This window comes from Panthera uncia, assembly GCF_023721935.1.
Source record: "Panthera uncia isolate 11264 chromosome C1 unlocalized genomic scaffold, Puncia_PCG_1.0 HiC_scaffold_4, whole genome shotgun sequence".
Classification (NCBI taxonomy): domain Eukaryota; kingdom Metazoa; phylum Chordata; class Mammalia; order Carnivora; family Felidae; genus Panthera; species Panthera uncia.
In genome coordinates, this window is record NW_026057585.1 from 74,116,376 (window position 1) to 74,134,386 (window position 18,011).

Consider the following 18,011-nt stretch of genomic DNA (forward strand, 5'->3'; position numbering starts at 1 on the left):
TGATGGTGGAAAGCTGGCTTATGTTCTCTCTGGACAATGCTAGAAAATCACTGCAAAATTCTTGCTTGGGGACTCTAAGTTCCACAGGGTTGTGCTCTCTTCTATTAATATATATCTTCCTTCCAACAACTGCTTAGGTTTTGCTTATGCTCAACTGATATATCTAGTTAGGTTACCACTTGAATTATGCATAGGCAGCATACAAGTTTTTTCCCTCAGAATACACATTCTGACTGGACCAGTGTCTTATTTTCAAAGGGTAGCTTTATCTTGAGTGAATTACATATGATTTGAATTCATTACCCCCAGTATAATTTCTTCAAAAAGTCCTAACTTCTTGTCTTCACTTTAATTTTTCTGTGTGAAGAACCACAAATAGTTATAGTAGCACTACAGGATTCCACTGGATTTTTTGCAGTTTTAGTTTCCAAAAAGGCCTTATATCAGTTCTGATAATTAAGAACTGACTAGTCTTTTTTTTTTTTTTTAATGTTTATTTATTTTTGAGACAGAGAGAGACAGAGTATGAACAGGGGAGGGTCAGAGAGAGAGGGAGACACAGAATCCGAAACAGGCTCCAGGCTCTGAGCCATCAGCACAGAGCCCGACGCGGGGCTCGAACTCACAGACCGTGAGATCGTGACCTGAGCCGAAGTCGGACGCTTAACCGACTGAGCCACCCAGGCGCCCCAAGAACTGACTAGTCTTGATTGCTTAAAAAAAAAAAAAAACTTACAAGGAAATACATCATAAACAATTATACCATATATAGTAAAACTCTTAGCTAACACATTGGATTATCTGGTCTTTGCATACTTGAGTGATCAAGCCAGTTGTTTTAGTATACCAATTCAATTAGGTATCTTGCTTCTTTATCACAGTTTAGATATGAGCTCCTTCTGTATTTTCAGAGGAGCATTATGTCCTCATTTAATCAAATCCCAAATTTTAGGGGCGCCTGGGTGGGTCAGTCACCTGAGCGTCCAACTTCAGCTCAGGTCATGATCTCACAGTTCATGGGTTCGAGCCCTGCATCAGGCTGTGTGGTGACAGCCCGGAGCCTGGAGCCTGGAGCCTGCTTCGGATTCGGTGTCTCCCTCTCTCTCCACCTCTCCCCTGTTTACTCTCTGTCTCTCAAAAATAAATAAACATTAAAAATATATATTTAAAAGAAATCCCAAATTTTAATAAAATAAAAACTTCATAATATCAAAGGTTCATAAAACTGAGCCCACAACAACCCTTTTTGCAGCTAAATGAGTACACAAAAGGAATGGAGATTATGTGATTATCTGTTATATAAATAAAAATTCCCATAATCTCTCTTAAGAAATTTATTAAAATCTATGTTATAAACTGTTTCAGGTCAGCAAATTACTTAATTGTCTGCGTTGGTTAAACCAGAGAGCTTGATAAATTTATACTCAATACCAGATTTTATGCTCCCTGAGGTCAGATATTATGTGTTTTCAATCTTTACAGGACTAACAATTCTCCACCCACTCCCACCCCCATAGAACATTCTCAAGTCTCACTAAATGTTTGCTAATCCATTCATCATTTTATTCACTGGACAAATATTTACTGATAGCTTACTCTAACCTACACTGTTAGGTACTGGGGGAAAAAGACATGGGGGCCTATCCTCATGGAGCTTTCAGAATGAGTCAACAGTGTGACAGTTGAAACCACACATGCAAATTAACCAACTGCTGCCTAAAGTATACAAAGGGAAAGGTTGAATGCATACAGATGAGGTGGGTCTTTCCAGTCCACCTTCCCACTAAGAATGCTCCTGCCACCAATCTAGTATCTTCTGACACATTTCATGAAGACTTCCACAAGCTACACAATTTCAAAGATTCAATACCCCATGGATATTTATGTTTATAGCTTGCCCTATACTGATCTATATATTTTTATATTCCTAAATCTTTTCATCCTTATGTGTTAGTCCAATTAAATAGATCTTCTTAACATATGCACTATGACATACTCCAAGCATTTGAAGATTCACTGAAACAATCTTTCTCACAATCACCTTTTAAAAAAAATTCAAGATTAAGCTGAATTACAGCCATCCAAATAATATTTAAGTATCTCATGTAAACAAAATTCCATCAGAAGCAGTAAAGAAAAATAGGTCTCATTTCTCCTTAGAAATTTAAATTTTAGACACCAAGAAAACTGAAAGAGAAAGGGAAGATAAATAATAAATATCACTTCCTCAAGCTCATTAGGATTCTACAGAGACCAAATTAATGTCCCCTCTCTGTTTCAATAAACTCATTTATTCCACAAACACCTACTATGTGGTAATACTGTGCTGAGTAGTAAGGATGGAAATTCTACTCCTGCCCTTAAATAGAAAGGTATACTGAGAGGTCAGATACAAGTGCATCTCTATAGGCGCCATCTTTGATGATTTTAAACACTCCTACTGGGGTGCTCTCATGCATATCCCAGGCAGATTACCTCTCAAGTCTGTTAAAAACCTCAACTGCCTATTAGACATTTCCATCTGAATGTCCTACTCAAATCTCAAACTCAACATGTCCAAAACAAACATCTTCCCCAGCAGATATGCTCTTCCTCCTATGTTCCATCTGCCTCTTTTCAGGAGCCACAGCTAAAAAACTAAATCACCACCCCACAGTTTGTTGATTCAACCTCAGAAATACTTTTGTTTCCTACCCCTATGCTTTACTTCTATAGCTAGTGACCCTAACCAGGCCCCCAACATAGTTTACTATGGACTCATCTGGACTTCTACAATAGTTTACTTCTCCAGGCTAAATACCCTCCAGTTCTGTATGCTATAATCACAACATATATGTATATTAAAAAAAAATAATAACGCACAGGGGAAAACTTAGAAGGAACTTAACTAAAATGCTAATATGGTTAGCACTGGGACAGTAGTAGCATTATGAACAATTTTTTTGTTTTCATATTTTTCTGAACTTCCCAAATTTCTTTTTAAAATTATTTTATTTTATTTTTAAAGTTTATTTATTTATTTTGAGAGACACAGTACAAATTGGGGGTGGGCAGAGAAAGAGGGAGAGAGAGAATTCTACGAGGGATGAGGGGCTCAAACCCACAAAGCTGGGAGATCATGACCTGAGTCAAAACCAAGAGTGGGATGCTTAACCAACTGAACCACACAGGCACCCCCAAGTTTCTTTTTTTTTTAACTTTTTTTTAATTTTTATTTTGGAAAGAGTGCAGACACAAGCAGGGGAGAGGGAAGACAGAGAAAAGGAGAATCTCAAGAAGGCTCCATGCTCAGCACAAAGCCTGACTGGGGCTTGATCCCATGACTCTGGGATCATGACCTAAGGTGAAATCAAGAGTTGGATGCTCAACCGAGTCACCCAGCCACGCTCAAATTTTCTTTAGTGAACAATTATTATGCTTACAGTGAAGGGGGAAGAAATCTCCCTTCATCTGAATTCTATCTACATTCCTCACTACATGGTTTCAAAGAGACTGGCACATCCTATTTTCCGAGAAACTATCTAAAAGGGAGCATTTTCTCAAGTTTATTTATTTAAAGTAATCTCTACGCCCAACATGCTCAAATCCACGACCCCGAGATCAAGAGTCACATGCTCTTGCAATTAAGCCAGTCAGATGCCCCAAAGAGGGAGCATTTCTTACAAAATGGTCATATTTTATGCAGGGATGTACTGCAATTTAAAACTCAAGTGGTTTAAGACTATTTTCTTTAATAGAAATATTCCCAATGGAATTCTCATAGTATTTTTGAGCACACAGTATTAGTTATGTATTCTCCTAGGAGCTTTCCATGCTACTAACACAATTTACAACAGCCCTTTTTTTTTTTTTTTTAAGTTTATTCCTTTTGAGAGAGAGAGAGAGAGAGAGAGAGAGGAGAGAGACAGCACACATGCAAGTGGGGAAGAGGCAGAGAGAGAGAGAGAGAGGGAGGAGAGAGAACTGCAAGCAGGCTCTGCACCACCAGTGCAGAACTTGATGCGGGGCTCAAACTCATGAACCATGAGATCATGACCTGAGCCAAAGTCAGACACTTAAACGACTTAGTCCCCCAGGTGCCCCTATCATCAGCCCATTTTATTTATTCTTTTTTAAGCTTTATTTTATTTTTATTTTTATTTATTTATTGACAGCGTGTGCACATGGGGTTGGGGTAGAGAGAGTGGGGGACAGAGGATCTGTGCTGACAGCAGAGAGCCTGATGTGGGGCTCAAACTCATGAACTGCAAGATCATGACCTGAGCCAAAGTCAGATGCTTAACCAACTGAGCCACCCAGGTGTCCCCAGCCCATTTTAAAACTGAAGAAACAAAAGGGTGCCTTGTTGACTCAGTTGATAGAGCATGCAAGTCCTGATCTCAGGGCTGTTAAGTCTGAGCCCCACAATGGGTATAGAGATTACTTAAAAATAAAATCTTTTCCTTTTTTTTTTTTTTTTTTTTTTTTTTTTAAAGTGAGGAAACAAAGAGGGGCACCTGGGTGGCTCAGTCAGTTAAGCATCTGACTCTTGATTTCGGCTCAGGTCATGATCTTGTTTATGGGTCTGAGCCCCGCATCAGGCTCTGCGCTGACAGTGTGGAGCCTGCTTGGGATTCTCTCATTCCCTCTTTCTGCCTGTTCCTCCTCTGCTCGCTCAGTCTCTCTCTCTCAAAACGAATAAATAAACGTATGTACATACACACATAAGAAAGCAGAGACACAGATTAAGTTGTTTGCCCAAAGTCACCCACTAGCTAAGTGCAGGATTCAGAATTTAAATTTGAATTCAGAGGTACCTGGCTCCAGAGCCCACACTTCATCACTTTGCTGCACGTCTTCTCAGAATGCACAATTCTACAACTATTTTAAGTGTGCTTTTATTTTTTTAAGTTTATTTATTTTTGAGAAAGACAGGGAGGGAGAGAGGGAGGGAATCCCAAGCAGGTTATGTGCTGTGGGCACAGAGCATGATCTGGAGCTCAAACTCATGAACCGTGAGATCATAAACTGAGCCCAAACCAAGAGTCAAATGCTTATTAGCCAACTGAGCCACCCAGGTGCCCCTTTAAGTTGCTTTTAAATTCCTTTTTTCCCCTAAGCACTGTCTTTAATATTTTGTAGTATCATTAAAGTGACTGCTTCTGGGAAGGTTTTGAGGCAGTGATGCTAATTAATGCCCCACACTTTAGAATGCTGGTGGCTCACAAAGAAATGAAAAAAGGTATTTACTGTTAAGGCTGCATGTCCCAAGGCAAAAGGAAATTATGTCACTTTTAACAGAAGAGATTTGCATTATTTCAAATTTTGCATATAAAGCGAGAAACCTTATTGATTTTAATTTCTCAATATATGAAATTCCCAGAATTAAAATAAATTTGAGTAAAATGTGATCGCACTATGACAGACAGGCTTCCAACAAGACTAAGTCTGATTTCTGAAGTATGGCTCAAGTTTGAAAAAGCAAAAGGGAGAGGAACAGGAGGACTCCAAATAGACAGCAACTTGAACAGTCAGAAAAGATGACTAGAACAGATGGGGGCAAATGGTGACAAGACTTAACGTCACTTGGTGAGGAAACACTGGAGGTTTCCCACGAAGAGACTAAGCTGGGTGTGAGATGAAATGGAAGGGGAGGAAAATGGCTGGCTGCTCACACAGAAAAAGTGGGCAGAGTCAACTAAAACCTTTAAGTCTTTTACGTACGTTGCTATCAGGCTCCACTTCACACTTTCCATATTGAGTATAGTTGGTTTTTTAAACCCAGAAATATGACTTACTTATTACTCTATCTTATCTACCTAATTCATCCATGCTGATTAAATTTCATTGGATTCAGTCCATCATCCCAGCCTACCCAGATTATTTTTAGATACCGATTCTGTCATAAGATTTAACTATGGTTTCTTGCTTCATTTCATTTTCAATTGTAGTGTGTATGTGCTGCTGAGGCAAGCACCATTTTCAATTGTAACAGAATACCTTTTCCTGTGTTGTCCTAAAACTAGTATCATTTACTGTTTAAAAAATAGAGAGATGGAGAAGTAGAAATAATATCAAGAATCCACACTACCACCACCCAGAAACAGACCACTGTTAACAAGTAATATTAAATCTGAGGGGGTTTTAATGCCTAAATAGAAACATTTTAATGGAATCATACTATACATTATTTTGTGACATTTTCTCCAACATCAGTATGTTATAGTTGCACAGGCTTGTGTATGTATCACAATTTATTACCCAATTCTCTTTTTCTGGACATTATAGTTTTTAACTTTGTATTGTTACACATAATGTTGAAGGCATTCCTCTAACTTCTTGCATGTATTCTTCATGACAATTTTCTTAGGATAATATCCTATAAATGGAATTGCTAGGTCAAAAGACACATAATTTTTAAAGCTTTACATTGTGCCAAATTCTGCTCCAGAAAATTTGTTCCAATTTACATTCCTATTATTAGTGTTAGACAGTGACAGATTGGGAGCTGTCACAATTATTGTATATTACAATCTAAATATGATTTTTTGAGGGTCAACTGGATAGGGGAAATACAATTATTTTGTTTATTCAATTTAACAATCCTTTCATTACTGGTGAAGTTGAATAAAATTTTCATATGTTTCTTTTATGAGGTAATCTTAAGTTACTACAGCATCTTATAAGGTATCTTCATCTGAATTATCAATAACAGTAAGGAAGTGAGCTTGGATGGGAATAGCTCCAACAGTTAACTTCAATCTTTCAAAAAATCAAAGAGGACAAAATACTTCTAACTCATTCTATATGGCCAGCACTATTCTGATACCAAAGCCAAAGAAAGACTACAAGTAGGAAAACTACAGATCAATATCCCTTATAAGCACTGATAAAAAATTCATTGGGGCACCAGGGTGGCTCAGTTGGTTAAGTGTCCGACTCTTGTCATGAACCCAGGGTCATGAGATTGAACCCCATGTCAGGCTCTGAGCTGACTGTGTGGATCCTGCTTGGGATTCTATCTCTCTGCCCCTCTCCTACCCTTGCGTGCAGGCTCTCTCTTAAATTATAAAAAAAAAAAAAAAAAAAAAAAAAAAAAAATCAGCGAAATACTACCAATATAAATTCAATGGCATATTAAAATGGATTAGATACCATGACCAAATGGGATTTATTCCTGGAATGCAAGGATGGTTCAGCATATGAAAATCAATCAATGTAAAAACTACATTAATAGAATAAAGGGGAAAAAACTTCACAAGATCATTTCAACTAATGCAGAAAGGTGTTTGAAAAATTCAAGAACTTTTCATGATAAAAAATAATCAACAAGGAACAGAAGAAAACTATCTCGGTGCGCCTGGCTGGCTCAGTCAGTTGAACATCTGACTTCAGCTCAGGTCATGAACTCAAGGTTCATGAATTCAAGCCCCGCATTGGTCTCTGGGCTGAAAGCTTGGAGCCTGGAGCCTGCTTTGAATTCTGTATCTCCCCCTCTCTCTGCTCCTCCCCCATTCACACTCTGTCTCTCTCTCAAAAATAAGTAAACATTAAAAAAATGTTTGAATAAAAAAGAAAAAACTATCTCAACATAATATACACCAATAATAGATGAAAACCCACATTGGGGCGCCTGGGTGGCTCAGTCGGTTAAGCGTCCGACTTCAGCTCAGGTCACGATCTCGCGGTCCGCGAGTTCGAGCCCCCGTCGGGCTCTGGGCTGATGGCTCAGAGCCTGGAGCTTGCTTCCGATTCTGTGTCTCCCTCTCTCTCTGCCCCTCCCCCGTTCATGCTGTGTCTCTCTCTGTCTCAAAAATAAATAAACGTTAAAAAAAATTAAAAAAAAAAAAAAAGAAAACCCACAGCTAACATTATACTCAATGGTGAAAGACTGAAAGCGTTTCCTTTAAGATCAGGAAAAAAAGATGCCTATTGTCACCACTTCTATTCAACATAGTACTGGAAGTCCTAGTAAGAGCAATTAGGCAAGAAAAAGAAACAAAAAGCAACCAAATTGGAGAGAAAGTAAAAGTTTCAATGTTTCGTAAACAACATGATTGTACATGTAGAAAGTGCTAAAGATTCCACATTAAAAAAATAATAATAAATTTGAATAATCAAATTGAGCAAACTTGCAGGATACAAAATCAACACACAAAAATCAGTTGATTTTATACACTAACAATGACATATCTGAAAAAGAAGTTAACTAGTCCATTTACAATAACATCAAAGAAATAGGAATAAACTTAACCAAGGAAGGGAAAGACAAGCACACTGAAAATTATAAAACTCTGCTGAAAGAAATGACAGAAGACACAAATAAATGGAAAGACATAACATGGAAACGTTCATAAATTGGATGACTTACTATTGTTAAGATATCAATACTACCCAAAGCAATCTACAGATTCTATGCAATCCCTATCAAAATCCCAATTACTTTTTTTTCCCAGAAATAGAAGAATCCATACTAAAATTATGGAATCTCAAGGGACCAAGAATTGCCAAAACAATCTTGAAAAGAATAAAGTTGCAAATCTCACATTTCCTGATTTCAAAATTTACTACAAAGTTACAGTAATCAAAGCAGTGTATATTGGCATGAAAACAAGATATACAGACCAATGAGACAGAAAGCCCAGAAATAAACACTATACATATCCGGTCAATGAGTTTCCACAAGGGTGCCAAGACCATTCAATGGGGGAAAGGGCAGTCTTCTTAACAGTGTTGGGAAAATTAGGTAACCATATACAAAAGAATTAGACTCACCCTATACCATATCCAAAAATGAACTCAATACAGATCTAAGATGATTTCTTGAATATGATACCAAAAGCACAGGTAACAAAAGTAAAAACAGACAAATTGGAGTATATCAAAATTTAAAACTTTTGTACACCAAAAGACACTACCAGTATGGTAAAAAGGCAACTCACAGAACAGGAGAAAATATTTGCACATCATATATCTGTTAAGACTGATATACAGAATATATAAAGAAGCCTTAAAATTCAACAACAAAGGGCACCTAGGTGGCTCAGTAGGTTAAGTGTCCAACTTTGGCTCAGGTCATGATCTCACAGTTGGTGGGTTCAAGCCCCACACTGGGCTCTGTGCTGACAGCTCAGAGCCTGAAGCCTGCTTTAGATCCTGTGTCTCCCTCTCTCTCTGCCCCTCCCCCACTCACACTTTGTCTCTCTCAAAAATGAATAAACATTAAAAAAAAATTTTTTTTAATTCAACAACGAAACCCAAACAACCTAATTAAAAATGGGCAAAGGACTTGAACAGGCATTTCTCCAAAGATACACAGATGGCCAAAAAGCACATTAAAAGATGCTTAACATCACTAATTAAGAAATGTAAATCAAAATCACAATGACATAACCACTTCATTCCCATTAGGATGGCTATTACCAAACCAAACCAAACCAGAAAATACCAAGTGTTGACAAGGATATGGAGAATTTGGACCCCCTGTGCGTTGCTGCTGGGAATGTAAATGGTGCAGCCACTGTGGAAAATGGCATGGTGGTCCCTCAAAAATTAAACAGCTACCTGGGGCACTTGAGTGGTTCAGGCGGTTAAGCATGTGACTCCTGATTTCGGCTCAGATCATGATCTCATGATTTGTGGGATCAAGTCCCTGACATCAGGCTCTGTGCTGACAGTGCAGAGCCTACTTGGAATTCTCTCTCCTTTCTCTCTGTGCCCCTCCTCCCTACTGCACCCACATGCAGGCTCTCACTCTCACTCTTTCTTTCTCTCAAAATAATTATTTTATTTTTAACTTTTTAAAATGTCTGTTTATTTTCAAAAGAGAGAGAGAGTGTGAGTTGGAGAAGGGCACAGAGAGCAGGAGACATAGAATCTGAAGCAGGCTCCAGGCTCTGAGCTGTCAGCACAGACCTCGACGCAGGGCTTGAACTTACGAACCATGAGATCATGACATGAGCCAAAGTCGGACACTTAACCAAGTAAGCCACCCAGGCTCCCCAAAATAAATAATTATTTTAAAAATAAACAACTATCATATGACCCAGTGTTCCACTTCTAGATATATACCCAAAGGAGTCAAAAGCAAGGACTTGACAAGGTATTTGTGCCCATGTTCATAACAGCATATTTATAAAAGCCAAACCCATCAAGTGATGAATGAATAAACAAATTGTAGTATGAACACATAGTGGAAGATTATTCAGCCTTAAAAAGTAAGGGAATTTGACACATGCCACAACATGGATAAATTTTGAAGCCATTATGCTAAGTGAAATAAGCAAATCACAAAGAGAAAATAATGTATGTTTCCACTCATACATGGTACCATAGTCAAATTCTTAGAGACAGAAAATAGAAGGGTGGTGGTTAGAGGCTAGGGAGAGGGAGAAATGGGGAGTTAGTGTCTAAAGGGTTCAGAGTTTTGGTTTGGGAAGATGAAAATATTCTGAAGACAAATCATGGTGATGGTTTTAGATCAATGGAATATACTTAATGCCACTGAATGCATACTTAAAAATGGTTAAAATGGTAAATTTTATATGATGCATACTTCACTACAATTTAAAAAATACCAAAAAAGAGAGCCAACTTTATGTCTTGAGATTTTAGATTAGCAACTTTCAAGAAACATAAATGCAACAGGAAGACAGGGAGAAAGAAGAGGATAAACTCACATATCCTCCATTTCTACTTTAGTGAGTCATTACTGATACAAGCATTGACCTAGAATACCTAGTTAAGTCTGGAGATTTTAAAATCCAAGCTTTATCATGTTGGGGAAAAGTATTACAATTCAGATGTAGCTATGTAATAGAATGAAATAATATGTCTTTTGGCTGTGGATTCAAACTTCTTACCCTCAACATTTGCTAGCTAACCTCTTTGGGTCTTTTTTTTTTTTTTTTTTTTTTTTAAATCAGTCAACTGAAACTGAGTATTCATTCTGCCCCAGACACTGTGCAATATAGCTTGTAATAAATCATGGCCAAAAAAAAAAAAAAAAAAAAAAATCTTAGCCATTAGATGATAAAAAAAATTTATCATCTCAGCCATTTAAAAAAATACAGTTCTGTGGCATTAAGTATATTTATGGTATTGTGCAACCATCACCAACATCCATGCATCGAACACTTTTCACATTGCAAAACTGAAACTGAACCCATTAAATAACTCCCCATTATTACTACCTCCCTTCAGCCCCCTGACAACCACCTACTTCCTGTCTCTATGTGCAATATTGCTTTCATATTCTATTTTCTGTTTGAAAAAGCAACACAAGATAATAATAATAATGGCATTAGGGTAGACAAATAGATCAATGAACAGAACACAGTCCAGAAATACACCTATATACATATGGCTAAATGATTTTCAACAAGGTGCAAAGGCAATTTTTTAATTCAATGAGAAAGGAGTCTTTTCTTTTTCTGAAGTTTATATATTAAATTTTCAGGGGCGCCTGGGTGGCGCAGTCGGTTGAGCGTCCGACTTCAGCCAGGTCACGATCTCGCGGTCCGTGAGTTCGAGCCCCGCGTCAGGCTCTGGGCCGATGGCTCAGAGCCTGGAGCCTGTTTCCGATTCTGTGTCTCCCTCTCTCTCTGCCCCTCCCCCGTTCATGCTCTGTCTCTCTGGGTCCCCCAAAAAAAAAAAAAAATTTTTTTCAGAGAGAAGGAGAGCATGTATGCACGCTTGCAAGCAGGGGAGGGGCAGAGAGAGGAGACAGAGAATCCCAAGCAGGTTCCATGCTGTGAGTGCAGAGGCTGATATGGGGCTTGAACTCATAAAACATGAGATCATAACCTAAGCCAAAGTTAGACACTTAACCAAGTGAGCCACCCAGGCACCCCAGAGAAAGCAGTCTTTTCAACTAACAATACGGAACATTCAGATATTCATTTAAAAACACAAAAAACTTCCATCCACCCATCATAGGATATATAAAAATAAGCTACAAATGGATCATAGATCTAAATGTAAAACCTAAAATAAACTTACAGAAGACAACATAGGGAAAATCTTTGTATGTAACATGAAAAGCATGTTAAAAGATAAAAGAGAAAGTTAACAAACTGAACTTTATCAAAATTAAGAATGTGTGTTCTTCAAGAGATACTGGTAAGAGAATAAAAGGAAAAGCCTAAGAAAAAAAGCCTGTGTGTTTATAGAAGGGTTCAACTTAATAGAAATTAACCATGGCTTGGCTGGCTTGTGTGCCCACCATTAGTTATGTAGGACTTCTCATTCCTGTCTTACCCAGTATCCTAGTAATTCTTGATGGTATCTCACATGAGTTCAACAGTTATTCCAGAATGTGTGACATCCACGATGCTGTTCTGCCTTAGTTCATCCTTGTGATTTGCTCCCTATAAGCAGGTAGACAGTACCTTAGGCTTTCCCCATGGCCACATTACCACAATGGAATCTGTGTCATGGCCAAGGATGTTCCCTCCAGAGAGTCCCAAGTGATCCAGGGTCTGAATGTGTATACCTTGGAAGTGAAAATCACCACTCCCATTCTGCCCACTCTCTGCCATCTAAGCTTCAACATTAAAATAAAGAATAGGGGTGCCTGAGGGGCTCGGTCGGTTAAGTGTCTGACTTCAGTACAGGTCATGATCTCGCAGTTGTTAAGTTCGAGCCCCACATTGGGCTCTCTGCTCTCAGCACAGTCTACACTTTGGATCCTCTGTCCCCCCTCTATGCCCCTCCCCACTCTCTCTCTCAAAAATAAACATTTAAAAAAAGAAGAAAAATAATTTCATGAAGGGTTTATGTCCAGAAAAAAGACAGACAGACAGACACACACACACACACACACACACACACACCCTTCTCAAAACTCAACAATAAAAAACAATCCACTTTTTTTAATGGGCAAAAGATTTGAAAAACTATTTCACCAAGAAAGATATAAGAATGGCAAATAAGCACATGAAAAGATACTCAACATAATAAGTCATTAGGGAAATGTAAATTAGAACCACAGAGAGCACCACTAATTTTAGAATGGCTAAAATTAAAAAGACTGATCACACCAAATGTTGATCAGGAGATAGAAAGCTAGAACTCTCATACATTGTTGGTGGGAATGTAAAATGATACAACTACTCTGAAAAACTTGTCATGTGATACAACCATTCCACCTACATATTTACCTAAGAGAAAAGAGAAAGCGTTTGTTTTTTTTAAATATATGAAATTTATTGTCAAATTGGTTTCCATACAACACCCAGTGCTCATCCCAAAAGATGCCCTCTTCAATACCCATCACCCACCCTCCCCTCCCTCCCATCCCCCATCAGCCCTCAGTTTGTTCTCATTTTTTAAGAGTCGAAAGAGAAAGCATTTGTCCACACAAAGACTTATAAATACAAATGTTCACAGCAACTTTATTTGTAACAGCCAAAAAGTAGAAACATGCTAAATGTCTATCAACAGGTGAATGAGCAAAGCATAATAGAACCATACAATGAATACCCAGCAATACAATATATTAATTCCATACAACATGAATTTCAAAATAATTATTGTGTAAAAGAAGCCAAAGGCACAGCATAGTTTATAAAATAATGATATAAAATTCTTAAAAATGGAATCTAATCTCTAGAGAAGGCAGATCAATCGTTGGGTGAAGATGAAAGATAGTAGGAAAAGACAGACAAATGCAACGGGGTGGGAAGGAACTTCTAGGGGTGATGGATATATTATCTTGATTACAGTAATGGTTTCACCAGTGTTTTGTCATTAGATATGGCAAAGCTTATAAAACTGCACATTTTAAAAACAAGCAATTTACTGTATATCAATTATATCTCAATAAAGATTGTAGTTTTTCTTAAGTTTATTTATTTTTGAGAGGGAGAGAAAGAGCGTGAGTAGGGAATGGGCAGAGAGACAGGGAGAAAAGAATCCCAAGTGTGCTCTGCGTTAATAGCATGGAGACCAACATGAGGCTCGAACCCACAAACTATGAGATCATGACCTGACCCCAAATTAAGAGTCAGATGCGGGCGCCTGGGTGGCTCAGTTGGTTGGGCGTCCAACTTCAGCTCAGGTCATGATCTCATGGTCCGTGAGTTCAAGCCCCACATCGGGCTCTGTGCTGACAGCACAGAGCCTGGAGCCTGCTTCAGATTCTGTGTCTCCCTCTTTCTCTGCCCCTCTCCTGCTCATGCTCTGTCTCTCTCTGTCTCAAAAATAAATAAAAACATTAAAAAAAAAAAAAGTCAGATGCTTACCCAACTGAGCCATCCAGGTGCCCCTCAATAAAGTTGTTTTTAAAAAGACATATGGCCCAGGAGGCATCTGGCTGGCTCAATCGGTGGAGCATGTAACTCTTGATCTCAGGTTTGTGAGTTCAAGTCCCATGTTGGGTGTAGAGAGTACTTAAAAATCTTTTTTAAAACTTATTTTTATTTCTTTGAGAGAGACAGTGCAAGCAGGGGAGAAGGGCAGAGGGAGAGAGAGAATCTTAAGCAGGCTCCACACTCAGTGCAGAGCCCAACATGGGGCTTGATCTCACAACTGTGAGCTCATAACCTGAGCCAAACTCAAGAGCTGGATGCTAGGGCACCTGGGCGGCTCTGTCAGTTAAGCATCAACACTTCAGCTTAGATCATGATCTCACAGTTTGTGGGTTCAAGCCCAACATCAGGCTCTGTGCTGACAACTCAGGAGCTTGGAGCCTAGAGCCTGGAGCCTGCTTCAGATTCTGTGTCTCCCTCTCTCTCTGCCCCTCTCCCACTGTGTGTGTGTGTGTGTGTGTGTGTGTGTGTGTGTGTGTGTTTAGCATGCGCACTAAACATTAAAAAAAAGAGCTGGATGCTTAACCAACTGAGCCACCTAGGCACCCCAAAAATAAAATAAATTTAAAAAAAAGACATGGGCCAAGAAGTACACAAAATCATAAAAATAATTTAAATAAATTTTACGTTTCAGTTGTCAGATTTATAATTTTTACTGTAAAAAATGTAAAACCTCTGTGCATAAATATAAAAAAAATGAAAAGATAAATTGGAGAGAAGATAATTCCAAGGTATATGGCCAGCAAAAGATTCATATTTCATAATACAAAATTTCATAAAAACTATAAAGTAAAAGACAGTCAGCTCAGTCGGTAGAGCATGTGACTCTTGATCTTGGGGTTGTGAGTTTGAGCCCCATATTGGGTGTGGAGATTACTTAAATATAAAATCTTAAAAAAATTTTTTGGCTCAGGTCGTGGTCTCCCTTGTTCGTGGGTTTGAGCCCCGCCTCCGGCTATGTGCTGTCAGTTTGGAGCCTGGAGCATGCTTCAGATTCTGTGTCTCCCTCACTCTCTGCCCCTCCCCTACTCAGGCTCTGTCTCTGTCTCTGTCTCTGTCAAAAATAAACATTAAAAAAAATTTTTAAGGCAAATAACGCAACTAAAAAATGAGCAAAAAACAAGAAAAGGCAATTCACAGAAGAGGAAATATGAATAGCAATAAATATAACTAAACAGGTAACTCCTTACAAGTAAACAGAAAAAAGAAACAAATTAAAACCACAATGAGATACCACAGTCCACCCACCAGAATGGCTAAAATTAAACGAACTACACCAATTACTGGCAAGAATGTGGGGCAATGTTAACTTTCATACATGAATAACTGGCATAAATTGCTACAAATACTTTAGAGAATAACTTGGCAGTATTATAGTTGAAGGCAGGTCTATATATGAACTCAGCAACTCTACTTTAAGCATATACCCTAAAGAAATTCTTGTACCAATGTATCAAGATACATTGGGAAAATGTCAACCCCAACAGTCAATGTAAACAAATGCCTCAGGGTGCCTGGGTGGCTCAGTTGGTTAAGTGTCCAACTTTGGCTCAGGTCATGATCTCACAGTTTGTTGAGTTCCAGCACTATGCTGAGCTCTGTGCTGACAGCTCAGAGCCTGGAGCCTGCCTTGGATTCTGTGTCTCCCTCTCTCTCTGCCCCTCCCCCAATCATGCTTGCTCGCTCGCTCTCTCTCTCTCTCAAAAAAAAAAAAGGCATTAAAAAATAAAAATAAATAAATAAAAACAAATGCCTCTAAGTCCATTAATAAAAGAATGGACAAATGAGTTATATTTATATAATAAAATACTATACATCACTGAAAAATGAAGGTACCAAAGCTATCCATGCCAATACAGATATATCTTAGAAACATTCTCTTACATGTATTTTATTTTTCCATTATGTTGAATTTAAAAAGCTTCAGAAGAGGGTACCTGGGTGGCTTAGTTGGTTAAGCACCTGACTTCGGCCTGGGTCTCACGGTTCATGAGTTTGAGTCCTGCTTCAGGTGAACTAGAGCCCCACTTTGGGTGAGCCCCACTTCTCTCTTTCTGCCCTCACTCACTTGTGCCCTCTCTCTTTTTCTTTCTCTCTCGAAAGAAGGAAAGAAGGAAAGAAAGAAAGAAAGAAAGAAAGAAAAAAAGAAAGAAAGAAAAGCTTCAGAATATAGTACACCATTTAAGTAAAGCAGAAAACACATAAATGTGTTAAGATGCACAAATACTAAGTAAAGAGATTCAGGACAATGATTAAATACCAAAATCAGGATGGTGGTAGGAGGCAAATGAATCTATGAAAGGGTACATAGGTAGTCTCTATCATTTTATTTCTTAGGTCATGTTCATTTTAATATACTCTTTACTACTTTGTATGTTGGAGATATTTTGTTTTTAACATATGCTGCAAAATTCTGAGCAAAACTGATTTTCAACCTAGATTCCTACACCCAGTCTAACACAAACAAGAGATAGGAGAGATCTCAGAAAGCTACCAGAGGGTGGTATTCCTTCAGATCCAAAGCAAGCGAGTAAAACAAGAAAAAGACACAAGGGCTAGGAAACAGAAGGGAGAGAAACAAAGACAAATACTTAAAACACACACACACACACACACACACACACACACACACACACACAAAACAAAAACAACAACAAACAACAACAACAACAACAACAACAGAGGATAAAATGAAAATTAATTTGAAAGGGTAACAGATAGGGGCACCTGGCTGGCTCAGTTGGTGAGCTGATCTCCAGGTTAAGTTTGGGTCCCAAGTTGGATGTAAAAATTGCTTAAAATTAAAATATTTTAGAGGGGCACCTGGGCAGCTCAGTTGGTTAAGCACCCAACTCTTGGTTTCAGCTCAGTCCATGATCCCAGGATTGTGGGATTGTGCCCCGCACTGGGGTCTATGCTGACAGCATGGAAGTGGCTTGGAATTCTCTCTCCCTCTCTCTCGGTCCCTACCCTGCTCATGTGCTCGTGCTCTCTCTCTCTCAGAATAAATACACATTTAAAAAATATTTTGAAAATGATATAAAAGGGTAACAGGTTAAGTAAAAACTGTATAAAAACACAAGAAAAATGGATGTTCCACTAAATCTTGACTGAAATGCAACACATAACATTTTAGTAATTCAAAACTTTTTCTATATACCACTGCTTTATATAACGAGATAATTTTCTTTTCTTTAAAAAAAGAACATCTTGGGTATCCTTTCCTATCAATACATATAGCACTACCTTATCATCTGTTTAAATTTTATTTGAAAAAATACTGAAATACAGCAAAAAGGTAGAATTCACCTACAATCCCACCACATTAAAATTTTGTACGCAATAAAGAAGTGAAAAATCACAACTGTATTCCATCTAATTTTACTCCCATTCCCCACATCCAAATAACCCCTATAAATAATTTGGTACAAATGCTTTATAAACATAAACAAAAGCTTTCTAATTCTTTATAATAATCTCCTGGGCTCAGATGTCTTATGGTTTTGGGACGTTCAAAGGGTATTTATTTTTTGGCATTTCCAAACCTAAAATAAAAAAGATTTCTGGCATTCTATTCCCCCTTAAATTAGTAAGGTCTTCCCTTCTTTTTTTAATTTTTTTTTTTTACATTTATTTTTGAGAAACAGAGTGAGACAAAGCGTGAACGGGGGAGGGGCAGGGAGAGTAGGAGACACAGAATCTGAAGCAAGCTTCAGGCTCTGA

The 18,011-nt window shown here is 38.2% G+C and overlaps 1 protein-coding gene across 1 annotated transcript in view; it reads right to left on the reverse strand.

The window, feature by feature from the left end:
- The window catches only part of RLF (RLF zinc finger), an 85,345-nt gene that overhangs the window by 53,425 nt on the left and 13,909 nt on the right, over positions 1 to 18,011 (reverse strand). The window lies entirely within an intron of this gene.